Genomic DNA, 14,122 nt, shown 5'->3' with positions numbered 1-14,122 from the left:
TTTATTACATTTGGGGGCCTCTGGTACAACATGGGTATAATTATGCAGACGCAACATTAGATTCACCTTATCAACCCAGTTTTACTCAGTAGCCCTCCTTCAGCCACTTGGACCTTTGCACTGTGCAAGATCCGCTGGCCCTTTGCTCCCCTCGCAGGTAGCTGGGTGCCACAGTCCAGAGAGACCACGGGGCCATTTTGGCAATTGTATAGTTAGCACACATTTCACTGAATTTTCCCCCTCAGAATCCGGGTGGTCTGCTCATTTATAAAGGACACAATCTTGTCCCTTAAGCCCAGTGATATCAACCTCTCCAGAGACTGTAGTGCTCGCCTCAGCAGCACACATACTAAGATTGGAACGATACAGAGAAGATTAGCATGGCCCTTGCGCAAAGATGATGCGTCACCTCTCCAGAGAGTGTAGTATGATTTTTCGCTTTAATTGATTTCTTTTGTCCCTACTGCTCTGTTTGAGTTTCTTTATGTGTTTGCACTAAAGACTGAATTGTTTAAAAATTTGGTATCATAGGGGCGCCTGGGTGGCTCAGATGGTTGAGCGTCTGCCTTCGGCTCAGGTCATGATCCCAGAGTCCTGGGATCGAGCCCCGCATCGGGCTCCCTGCTCGGTGGGAAACCTGCTTCTCCCTCTCCCACTCCCCCCTGCTTGTGTGCCCTCTCTCGCTGTGTCTCTCTCTGTCAGGTAGATAAATAAAATCTTTAAAAAAAAAAAAAATTTGGTATCATAACTATAATTCAAGAGCAAAGTCTTAATTATGCTCTGTATAATGGATTAATGAGAGCAAGTAAACAGACACATTATAGAGAGTAATTGATGAAGGGCAATGCTTTGTCAGGCTAAATTAACAAATGAAGTAATTTCACACATTTTAATGGGATTTGGTGGTTGTACTGTTTTATTTGTTTTTGTTTTTTTTTAACAGAATGGAGGTCAATCTGAAGGCTTGCAATGAAAATATTTCTTCCCCACTAAAAGTAGTAGTGTGTTTCAGCTCTGGATGATGTGCCCTATTCTGAGGGATTTTCAGAATAGAATTGCTATTATCAAGCGGAGAACAGTGTTGGCTGTCAGAGGGTCCCAGGAGGGGCGGCCCTGGGGTCAGGTCCTCGGCTCTGTCCCACCCCTTCTGGCAGCACCCAGACCGGCTGCTCTCCCCACTGCATATTGAAGATGCCAGGCTAAATCTCAAACTGTCAAGCCTCATGACAGCTGTGCCTTGTTAGCCATGACTCCAACTCTGTCTCCAGACTCTTAAGTTCCCAGGAGCTTAGTGGCAACGAGTGGGGCTTATTACAATGGATCTTCCCAAGCACTTAGCACAGTGTCAGTAAATGCTGGCTGTTATCACTCAAAAGAAAGAGAGGAAAAGTTACATATACGGATGCAAATATAGATATGGATGACGCACATATTTATGAATGGAAAAAAGACTGAAGGAAGTACAATGAACCATTGGCAAAGGTTACCTCTGTGAAATAGGATGGTGCTTGATTTTTTTATTTTTCCTTTTCAATATTTTCTACAATAAACATTTGTTCATTCAACAAATACTTTTTTCATGCTCACCACACATTAGGCATTGTGCTAGGCCCTGGGGGATAGAAAGATGGAACAGACACAGTCCCAGCCCCAGAGCTGACATCTAGTGTGGGGGACAGGGAGGGATAAAGGTGAGGGACAGTGCACAACTTCAAAGCTATCATCAACATCACATACATCCCAGACCTGAATATTTCATTGAGTTTTCCTGCAGATAAACATACAGAGTCTTGAAAAAGGGATGTCTTTTTAAAATTCATATAAAACTGGGGGCACCTGGGTGGCTCAGTTGGTAGACCATGCAACTCTTGATCTCAGGGTCATGAGTTCAGTCCCCACCTTGGGCATGGAACCTACTTTAAAAAAAATTAAAATTCACATAAAACCATCAAATGGGGTAGCAGTGACCATGAGCAGTTACAATGCAATGTGAGTGTAGTGATGAAGATACAGAAGATATCATGTAAGCACGTCTGAAGACAGTTTTGGGAGTAGGGGAACGTTTCCATAGGAAGTAACATTTCCATCAAGCCTGAAAGACAAGAATTGCTATTACGTTTATAACCAGGATAAAACAAAGGGCTTAAAAATTAATATTGGCTGCTATTGGATGAATGGCTATTGAACACTGAATGTGAATGAATGAATGAATGAATGCATATATGAAAAAATGAATACATGATTTTTAAAAATCAGAAAGGTCAAATGATTGGTCCATTTACCACCAGCTTGAGGAAAAACCATAAGTGGAAAAACAATTGCCTGACTTTCAGCCCAAAGTTGTTCCTTCAGGCCCTCGCTACTCAAAGTGTGGTCCACGGACCAGCTGCATCAGCATCACCCAGAACTTGTTAGAAATTCAGAATCTCGGGGTGCCTGGGTGGCTCAGTCAGTTGGGCGGCTGCCTTCAGCTCAGGTCATGATCCTGGAGTCCCTGGATCGAGTCCTGCATCGGGCTCCCTGCTCGGCAGGGGGTCTTCTTCTCCCTTTGACCCTCCCCCCTCTCATGTGCTCTCTCTCTCTCATTCTCTCTCTCTCAAATAAATAAAAAAAATCTTTAAAAAAAAAAAGAACTTCAGAATCTCGGGCCCCACCCCAAACCCACCAAATCAGGAACATCATTTTAACCAGAACGCAGATGAGTTGTGCACACACTGAAGCTTGTGAAAGGCTAGGCTTGTCATTCAGTCTCAACTGCACATTAAAATCATCCAGGAGCTTATACAAATCTAATTGCCCAGGGTGACTTGGTGTTTACAAGCACAAGTCCTGGGTCTCATTTCCAGGTGCTCTAGTTTATTAACCATGTGGCCCTAGGCCAGGTCCATGACTTTTGGTATCTTGGTTTCTTCATCTACATGGTAGGCAGCTACTGACCTGGTTTCCAGTGGTTCCTGTCTCCTGGTATTCATGCTCTTCTGTAATCCCCTCCCCTGGAGTGTGGGCTAGGCTTTGTATCTTAAACAGAATACAGCAAAAGCAATAGGATGCCATCTTCAAATTAAGGTAACAAAAGCTTGTGGCTCCCATCTTGCTCAGTCTCTGACTCTTCTCATGCACTCATTCTGATGAAGCAAGTTGCCATATTATGAGCTGCCATGTGGGTCTGACAGCCACAAGGAACCCAAACCTGCCAACAGCCACATGACCTAGCTCAGAAGTGAGTTCTTCCCTAGTCGAGCCTTGAGGTCACTGCAGCCCTGGCCAACACCTTGATCACAGACTTACAAGAGACATGGAACCTGAGGACCAACTAAGCCACAAGTGGCCACTTGATCCACAGAAACTATGAGAAAATAAATGTCTCTTATTTTAAGCCACAAACTTTTGGCTACACAGTAATAGATAACTAATATAACCTATAAAATGGTAATGATAGTAACATTCATTGATAGAGTTATTGCAAGATTAAATAATTCCCAAGAAGTGCTTCAAACAGGGCCTGGCATATAATAAACATTATACACATTTTGCTATTAGGTATTATTAGAAAGCACTGATGCCCTTGGTACCTACTGAAGAATGTTACTTTCTTTATCACTAAATGGCCCCAGCCCCCTCTGCTTTCTGAAAGTTTCCTTCTCTACCTTCCTTGTCATTTAACTGTCGTTCCAAGTTGGTGTCCATGTGTCTGCTTCTGGCAGTTCCTCTTCACTCCAATAAAACAACAAAATAAATAAATAAACTGTTTCTAATCTGCTATAGCCTGGGAAACTTGACAAATAAACTTGTTGTTATTGTGCCTAAACCAAAAGTAAATAGGCTCTGATTTAGTATCTGAAAAGTTCTATGATACAATTAAAGCTTTTTGGGTTTATGTGGTTTGTTGTTGTTGTTGTTGTTTTAATACAAAGCATTTGCTACCCTCCTTTTTGATTTCCAAAGGCCCTTGTTATTTCAGTTTCTCAGCTATGCTGTAGTCAGTGAGGCCACCAGATTTAGGAGACATCCCCGCCTATCTGCTGTAAGATGAGTACATTATACATCAACTATGTCACTCATTGCATCTCTGATTTTAGTCATGCCTAAACTCACTTCCTCTTAGCCCTATCCAGAGTTTGTTGATTTCAGCCAAACAACGTCATTTGTTTGTAATGCCTCAGGGGAACGAAATTTAATTGCTGTCATTTGCTGTCAAGAGTCCTCACTTAGGCTCAGGGATTAAGGGAGACGTGTTAGACAAGCTTCATCTGAGATCTGGAGAGTAAATCGCACGTAAGTGTGTGCAGGAGGAGAGAGGGGCTTGGAAGACGGTTTAAGGCAAAAGGAACAGCTTGCATGGGTTTCTCGAGGTGAGAGGGAGTGAGCCAAGTCTGAGAGCCAGGAACAACCCAATGGGGCTGGAAGCCAGTGCAGGAGGCAGAAAGCGTGCTAGATGTGAGAGGGACCAAAGCACATGGCCCTTGCACATGGGCTAGGAGTGTAGGTTTCAGTCTGAGGGCACAGGTGCAACGCTGAAGGGTTTTAAGTCAGGGGTTGGCAAACTGCAGCCCTGAACCAGATCTGCCCTCTGCCCATTTTGGTAAATATGTTTTTATTGGAACACAACCACAGCCACTCACATACATAGGAGCTGTGCACCTTTCACGCTACAAACACAACTGCAGCGCAGCCTGCAAAGACTAAGATATGTACCATCTGACTCTTTACAGAAAAAGTTGCCAGTCCCTGTTTTAAGCTAATGGGTTCTAGGCTCAGACCTGCATTCTGCACAGATTCTGAATGCTGATCTAGTATGTGCTGACACAGGGGCAGATCCACTGCCACCTTCCCCTTCTTTATACCCCAGCTGGGGCCAGCGCACAGTGAACTGTCCTCGTGTAAGAAAGATTAGGGGGAGGAGGAGGAGGGGGCCAATGGTTTGGGTGGTCCCCAGACAGGTAAATTAGACTCTACAGGAACTGGTTACATTTTTAATAAACAAAGAGCATTTTGGAGAACAAGAGAGACAAAATAGAAATACGTTGTTTTCCTTTTGTTGATACATCAGAAAATATGGTGGCAAATTAAGTACAAAAAAGTCTAGAGTGGGGTTAGTAGTTTAAAACAAAACATAAACCAAAAAGCCATCTCCCACCCAGCCCCCAGGCCTGATGTCTATGTGTGCAATGACCCTGTCCTCACAGACGGTCTCTAAGGCGGTACAAATCTGGAGGCACTGTTCTTCTGTGATCAAAGGAAGGAAACTCACAAAGATATGAAAAAGACTCCACAGGTCCCAAATGCACAGTTGCTTAGGTCCCGCTTGGGTTTACTTAGGAGCGGTGTTCGCTAAGAAAATAATTGTTATTCTCTAACTCTGGTTGGGAGTGGGGAGGGTAAGCTAGAAAACGTGAAGCCAAGGGCAGTTGTTTCTTCAGGACAGTTGGCAGAGACCCAAAGTACAAAGTTGTCTACAAACTCTCGAATCAGTGTGAGACTTGAAAGAGAGCTATGCGCTGGCAACGTGGGCTGGCCCGCCTTGCCAGAGCAGAATTGAAACCATACCTCTACCTCATGCAGACATCACCCAGTGGAAGGATGTTCTTATAAATCCCCGCCGGGAGGCCATCTCATCTGCAACCCCCTCCCTGTTCCCCTTCTCTTTCACTCCTCAAACCAGAAGAACTTAATAAAAACAGAAGGAACACATCTTTCCAGAGCTGCTCTGAACTGAAAGAAGTAGGGATGTAAAAATACACAGAGGATGAATATGACCTCGCTGGTCACTTCTGATTGGCTTCCAGGGGACTCCGCCATCGTGGCCCATTTGATGGGGGCCACACTGTGTGATGCCAAGACCATGGGGGCGGGGATGGGGGGCCACAGTGCCTGTAGCATCACAGGACCCCAACCTAGCTGCCTTTACCTGAGCCACTCTTCCCGGTTCTTAGCATAGGAATTCCACTGATTTATGAAAATCTGACCTCAGTCCAGAGAAACTCTCAAATTAGCCCAGAGAGAACACAAATAATTATACCCTGGATTCCTATACTTGCCCTGAAGACCAAAAATGCATCACAGCCACAGAAGTAGAGAAAGGATTTTTCTGTTCTGGGGCAGACCCCACTGTTTCCACTGGGAGGTCCTGAACTTGGCTGGGCATTCAAGGTTCTCCATAATTTGACACAACTCTCTCCACTTTCTCCCCCTCACTCCCTACACAAACACCGTCAGACAGATTTTGTCCTTCGTTCATGCCAAGGAGACCCCAGCTCCCAGGTTTGCTCCACCTGGTATGTACATCACCTTTAACCAGTCCCTCCACATCCAGGAAGACACTTCAGCAAAAAGCAGGAAGCACCAATATACCTATAAAGAGGTAAGTGTTCGTCCACAAAGCTAGACCCTGTTTTCAATCCACCCAGTAGCCAGGAATTTCATTTGGTAAATACAAGGGAGTATTTTCGGCCAAAGCATTTTTGGCTCATGTGCTATCTCCAAAGGAACATGATATTAAGTCTTCTTTGGAGTCCAGTGATATTGCTAGAAATTGGTGGTCTTTTCTATATATTTTTTAATGTATCTTTTTTCTGGCAATATCATTGTGCTACATTGTGCCTACAAAGGCACCAAAAGAAGGGAATTGTTTCAAAAATGTCACTGCAAGCAAGACTCAGGGCTGTATTTTAGTTCACTCCAAAGTTGAAGGATAAATTGACTTACTACATAAAAATTAAATCTTAGGTGAGAAGATTCAGGTGATGAGCTATGTGGATTGTCTCCACCAAAAAGAAAAAGAGAGAGTCCAGAAAATTTCTCTGTCAAGATGGGTATTAAGGAGGGCACGTATTGAATGGAGCACTGGGTGTTATACGCAAACAATGAATCATGGAACACTACATCAAAAACTAATGATGTAATGTATGGTGACTAACGTAATAAAAAAATAAAATAAACAGAAAAATAAAAGTACTAAATAGCCTACAGATCTCATGGAAGGGTTGCAGGACAATTTTGGTGCAGAGCCTCCAAGATGGCCCCAGTGCCCCCTGCCTCCTGGTATTCATGGCCTTGTGTAATTTCTTCCCCTTTAGTAACTTGCTTCTAACCAAAGAATATAGCGATGTTGAGGGAATGTCAGTCCTATGATAAGGTTACAAAAGATTTTGACTTCTGTTTTGCTAGCAGATTCTCTCTTGTGTTGGCTTTGATGAAGCAAGCTGCCATATTGGGATGGCCCATGTAGCAAGGAAGTGAAGGTGGCTTCTAGCCAACAGCCAGTGAGGAAATGAGACATCGGTCCAATAATCCTCAAGGAACTGAGTCCTGCCAACAACAGTGTAAGTGAGCTTGGAAGCTGATCCTTCCTCAATTAAGCTTTCAGATAAGACAGCAGCCCAGGTCAACACACTGCTGCTTTGTGAGAGATCCTGGAACAGAAGATCCAGCTCCAGCAGTACCTGGATTCCTGCTTTACAAAAACTGTGAGAAAATAAATGTATGTTGCCTTAAGCTGCTAAATTTTGGGTTAATTTGTTCTGCCACAATTGTTAACAAATGCAAGACTTCAGTAGGAACTTTATCTCAAGGGAAGGAAGGTATAGTTTAAATCCTGGCTTAAGAACAATTTGTTATCTATAGGGATAGAAAGTAGATTCATGTTGCAAGGGGCTGGGAGGGCAGGGAGGGGAATGGAAAATGACTGCTAATGGGTACAGGGATTTGGTGTGAAGTGTGATAAAAATGTTCTAAAACTGATTTTGGTAATGGTTTCACAAGTCCATGAATATACTAAAAATGAATGAATTATATACTTCAAATAGATGAATTGTATGTTAATGAGTTTATAACTCAATAAAGCAGTCATTTTAAAAAACCAAAAAAAAAAATGTGATTGTCTGACTGAACTTTCTGTAAAGATAACATTCCATTTAATGTTCTGATTAAATTTCAACCAAAAAAAAAAACTAGAACAAATGTATAATGTTAGCTCTTATAAGATGAGCAACATTAAAGGCCAGTAATGAATATTACTTTAAGCAAGTACCTAGCACTTCTTCGGCAACCATTTGAAAGCTTTGCTCCCTTCCTCCTTCTTGAAATGCACTCTTCTGCTGGCTTCTACTTCCTGGTGTTCTTTCTACTCTTTCTACTCCTCTGGCTTCTTCTTTTTATTCTACTTTGTAGGCTCATCCACTTCTACCCAACCATTAAATAATGGCGATCTTTAAGACTCCCCTCTGGGTCCTCTTTTTTCTTCCCCCTGTGTATTCTCCCTTGAGGCGATGGCATGCAAGCTCCAAGGTACAGATGATATCTCTAAATTAATAGCACTTGCAGTGGATTGAATAGTAGTCCTAAAAGATATGTCCAATCCTACCTTGTATCTATGAATGTAACCTTATTTGGAAATAGACTCTTAGCAAATATAATCAAGGTAACGATTTCAAGGTGAGATCATCCTGTATTTAGTTTGGACCCTAAATCCAATGATGGGTGACCTTGTAAGTGACAGAGAAGGAGAAGATACAGAGCCACCCAGAGAGGAGGGCCATGTGAAGACAGACTGTAGTCATGCAGCCCTAAGCCAAGGATTGCCAGCAGCTACCAGAAGCTAGAGAGAGATGTGGAATAGATTCTCCCTACGAGGCTCTAGAGGGAACCAACTCTGCCGACACCTTGACTTTGGACTTCTGGGCTCCAGAACTATGAGAGAATACATTTCTGTTGTTTAAGCAGCCAAGTTTGTGGTAATTTGTTACAACAGCCCTAAAAACTAATATAGCACCCAAATGTGTGGCTAAGCTCTCTGGCCTCACCTTGAGGTCCAGACAAATATCTGTAACTGCCAACTTTGTCTCTGAGGAACCTGGATTAAACATGTCCCAGATGCAAACCAACATCTTATCCACCTGTATGAGCCAGGGCTCTCCAGAGAACGGAACCAATAGTATATATAGTTGACCCTTGAACAACATGGGTTTGAACCACACGGGTCCACTTATATGTGAATTTTTTTTTTTTTATAAATACAGTTCAGTATTGTAAATGTACTTCTCTTCCTTATGATTTCCTTAATAACATCTGCTTTTCATATCTTCTTCCCATTTCTTGACTGGATTTTTTGTTTTTTGGGTGTTGAGTTTGAGAAGTTCTTTATAGATCTTGGATACTAGCCCTTTATCTGATTAAGTCATCTGCAAATATCTTCTCCCATTCCATAGGTTGTCTTTTAGTTTTGTTGACTGTTTTCTTTGCCGTGCAAAAGCTTTTTATCCTGATGAAGTCCCAATACTTCATTTTTGCTTTTGTTTCCCTTGCCTTTGGAGATGTGTCTAGAAAGAAGTCGTTGCGGCTGAGGTCAAAGAGGTTGCTGCCTGCCTTATCCTCTAGAATTTTGATGGATTCCTGTCTCACATTTAGGTCTTTCATCCCTTTTGAGTTTATTTCTGTGTTTGGTGTAAGAAAATGATCCAGCTTCATTCCTCTGCATGTGGTTTCCTATTCTACCCCTGAAATAAATAATACAGTATATGTTAACTAAATTGAATATAAATTAAAAATTTTTTTAATTAAAAAAATAACATCTGCTTTTCTCTAGCTTACTTTATTGTAAGAATACAGTGTAGAATACATATAACATACAAAACATGTTAATCGATTGTTTATGTTATTGGTAAGGCTTCCAGTCAACAGTAAGCTATTAGTAGTTAAGTTCTGGAGAGTCAAAAGTTATACATGGATTTTTTGACTGCACAGGAGGTTGGCACCCGTGACCCTGAGTTGTTCAAGGGTCAACTGTATACAGATACATATGAGGAGGCTGACTATAGGAATTGGCCCCATGGTTCTGGAGGCCAAGAAGTCTATCCATCTGCTGTCTGCAAACTGGAGAACTAAGAAAGCTGGTGGTATAATTCAATCTGAGGCCAAAGCCTAAGAACTGGAAAGGGAGGACCTGGGGGGGGAAACTGGTATAAGTGCCAAGGTCTGAAGGCCTGAGAGCCAGGAGCTTCAATGTCCAAGGTCAGGAGAAGATGGACATCCCAGTTCAAGAAGAGAGAGAGTTTGCCCTTCCCTTGCCTTCTTATTCCATTCAAGCCCCAAACAGATGGGATGATGCCCACCCACCTTGGTGAAGACAGATCCCTTTACTCAACCTATTGCATCAAATGTTACTCTCTTTCAGAAACACCTTCACAGACACATTTAGAAATAATGCCCTGCCAGCTATCTGGGCATCCCTTAGCCCAGGCAGGTTGGCACACAAAATTAACCACCACAAGTCCACCCCTTGTCAACTTGACCCCTATATGCATCTCCTTAAACCATATTTTATCTCCAAATAAAGACATTAACAAGGTCATAATTCTGCCTAACATGACACAAGTGTTCTGTGTACCCACAAATGCACTAACCCCTTCCCCAGAAGAGAAGGTAACTGTCAGTTTACTCTTTTCTTGATACCCCATAAACTTAAATTAGTATGGTGTAAATTAATAACACTTAAATACAATGATATGAAGTCAGTATATCTTATGTTACACGATGAGGGAACAAGAGAGGAAAGAGATCAAAGATATTACTTGATATATGTATATAGACACAAAATAAGGAGGAAACACGCCAATTACAGTCCTTGCATTTATAACTACTTTCTTCCACTGTATATCCGGTATCCCCTTTGCCTCCAGCAAGGACCTCGGCTGGTTGTGGTTCTTTACCTGATTGGTTGACCCAAAGCTTCATTCTTGAAGGATCTGGGCCATTACTAATCCTGCCTGGATTGGGTTGTAGCTTTCCATTGACCTTAACTTAATCACAGGGCATAGTGTTACTAGGAGATGCCCTAAGGGATCTCCTATATTCCGAACACACTCTTCCTTACCTTTCCTGGGGAAGAGTAATCCAACCTCCCCTTGGTAGTTGGGATCAACCACCAATCAGTCATTCTCTTTCCCGCCTGTTGATTCAGAAGCACTAGAAGTCCAAAGTGGCCAGGTGGCAATTATAACTTCCAGTTCAGTGGAATCATTATTGTGTCTCTGGGTGGAACTAAGGCCTCTCGGCCAGCAGAGCATAAAGTCACAGGAAAAAGGAAGCAGAAATTTTTCTCATTTCAGCCCCCTTACTGGAGATCAGGCACACCTAGAGGCTCTGAGGGAATTCAAACCCCTGAGCTGATCCTTTCCTATCACGACTTTGTCAGCAACACTAGGAACAACCCACCAACATCATTATATTCCTTAGTTTCCTGGAAATGTTTGAAAATATCATATACAGAGGCCCACCTATTAATACCATCACCGTTGGAGGTTAGGATTTCAACATATGAATGGGGGGGGTACAAACATGCAAAACATAGCAACACCACAACTTAGTCTCCTTCTGTGTCCCCAACTCAGTGGGGATTTTATCACTCCAGTGCCAGTATCAGTCCAGTTCCACAAGCCAGTTCCCTGAATGTCACCAATGACACTGCCCTCTATCTTCTCCCCATAATCAATCTCCAAACCCAGGCAATTTATACCCTACCTATCTCTTGAGTACACCCACTTATGTCTGGTTTTACTGCCACCACCTCAGTCCAGTGAGCCATCAGCTCTCACCTGGACCACTGAAGAAACCTCCTAACGCATCTCCCTGCTTCAAGTCCTATCCTACAATTTACTCTCAGGTCATTAGCTAGAGGAATCTTCTTAAAACAGAAATCAGGTCACATCGTGGTCTTGCTAAACCTCTCAAAGGCCTCATATGGCCCAGTTCTCACTTCTGCCTAGAAGGCCTTCCATTGCCTGGCCCCCAACTACTTTTCCAGCCATATCTCATACCATTTTCCTCCTAGCTCCCTGAGTTCCCACCACAATGGCAATTTTTTTCCCAGAAACTTCTATACACAGCAGTTAAGAGACTGTGTAACGAACACCCCTGCATTCAAATCATGGTTTGGCCTATTCTAGTGGTGTGACTTGGAGCCATTTACTTAATCTTTGTGTGTGTGTGGTGAGGCAGGAAGAGAGGTTGAGGGGGTGGTCCACTTCTTCATCTGGAAAATGGTGATAACAATAATTCAGAATTTACAAATCTGCTAGAAGTATGAAGTGACCAAATTCATATAAGTCACATAGCATAGCATCAGGTACATTCTTTTTTTTTAAGAGAGAGGGAGAGAGTGCAAGTGGTCAGGGGAGTGTCAGAGGGAGAGGGAGAGGCGAAAATCTTAAGCAGACTCTGTGCTGAGCACAGAGCCTGATGCAGGGCTTGATCACACAACCCTGAGATCATGACCTGAGCTAAAATCAGGAGTTGGACACTTAACCCACTGAGCCACTCAGGCACCCCTCCCCTTCATTCTTCAAACATTACCTTCAATTTCTTCAAGAAGCCTTCATCAACAACCACCCCTGTTATAGAACTGCATGGCCCCGTGTACTCATCCCTAGCTCTTATTGAATTAAGTCCTAATTTTTACCACTTACAACTCCTCCTTTACCAAAGCGACCCCTTATCCAATGCCAAAAACATCCAAACCTGGAATTCCTTCTTATGGGATTTTTCTTATGACCACCCATTTTTTGATGGTATGACAAATACATTGAGAAAAATTTGCAAAGTGAGTGACAATGGAGTGATTCATCCGGAGGTCAATGGCTGCTTGCATCAGCTATGATGTTGCACCACAAATAATATCATATCAGCTCACTCTTCACCATGTAAACAGATGGTGTGGGTCACAATAGACAGAGCAAAAATAACCCTCCACAATATTTCTCTTCAACAATCTCGTAATAGACTATCGGCGACTTACTAATCAACAAGAGACAGTACAGATGTACTGAGAGAGAAATTTGAAAATACAAGGCAAATCCAAATATGGGATATGAATAGATCATATCCAAGAGCTTCAAACATCCTCTCATTCAAGATCTTCAGAGCCTCCCATCAGCAGATTTTCCTCCAAACTACACTCTAAGCAGGATGTGTAATGACCGAGGACCCTGACAACAAAATGGCATTAATGTTAGACTCTCCCTGCCTGCAACGACTGTTTTTATTTCTGTATCCCCAACATCTAGTTTAGAGCCAGTATCATAATAACTGTTCAATAAGTGTTTATTGGTAGAATGACTGGATGTTTTTAGATACCAATTATCAACACAGCTGTTCTGCAGAGAGAGCCCACCAGAAGTATTACCCACAAGTATTTTAAGCTGAGGACATCAGTCAACATGTAATACTATTCCTGTGTGGTGTTTTGGGGCTCCCAGCAGCCAAATTCCCTGACTTTCCTCTGGGGTGTCTCTTTCCCTCCCCTCTCACTCTTTGTGCACCCCTAGAACATGGAAGTGGGTGTCCATCCCTGGCTACAGCACTGAACATGTGACCCAAACCTGGCCAATCAAAACATTACACCTTCCTGGACATACTCATTGGTTCAGAGATGGGCATGTGACCCAAGCTGTGGCAATCAGTCCAATCAGAGACCATCCTGAGACTTTGGTTTGAACAACCAAGGAAGAGTTGCTGAGAGCTAGACTCTTTTCCACTGGTTTTGGGTGAGTTTGCAAGACAGGAACGGCCTGAGGCCATCCATCAAAGGGGAGGGTTTCTGGCAATGACATGAACCCAGAGGAAGAAGAACCAAAAGGAGAAAGACCAGGTTTTAGTAATATTTTTGGAGCCCCTAGATCTAGCTGTACCTGAACTCACCTTGCCCCAGGACTTTTTCCATGTTACCCAACAGTGGTTTTTTTTGCTTAAACTAGCTTGAGTTGGGTTTTCTGTCACTTGCAGCAAAGAGGGCCATAATTAAAACTCTTTCTTCTGAACACATCTGAATTTTTTGATGCTTGGAAGCTGAGAACTCCAACTTTCATACATTATACTGAGTAGTTAATGCTGCAAGTCTCAGGACACTGTAGCAGGAGTTATAAGCTTACAAAGGTGACCTGTGAAAATCCAGACAGTTCTACAACACAAGAGCTGCCGTGACATTTGTGAAAGTTTCCAAGGACCCAAACAGTTAAATGTTTCTGAAATTCAAACATCCTTGGAGTGAACTCATATTTAACTGGAATTGAGAATGCATACAGTTGCCCCTGTTTCCATTGTAACTCCAAATGAGTCCTTATTAATTGGC

General features: G+C 42.7%; 1 pseudogene; it reads left to right on the top strand.

The window, feature by feature from the left end:
* Positions 1-325: 325 nt before the first annotated feature.
* LOC118543107 (U6 spliceosomal RNA) lies at positions 326-436 on the top strand (annotated as a pseudogene).
* Positions 437-14,122: the final 13,686 nt, after the last annotated feature.

This window comes from Halichoerus grypus, chromosome 6 (assembly GCF_964656455.1).
Source record: "Halichoerus grypus chromosome 6, mHalGry1.hap1.1, whole genome shotgun sequence".
Classification (NCBI taxonomy): Eukaryota; Metazoa; Chordata; class Mammalia; order Carnivora; family Phocidae; genus Halichoerus; species Halichoerus grypus.
The sequence above is the reverse complement of the archived record's forward strand: the minus strand, read 5'-3'. Positions and strand labels throughout refer to the sequence as shown.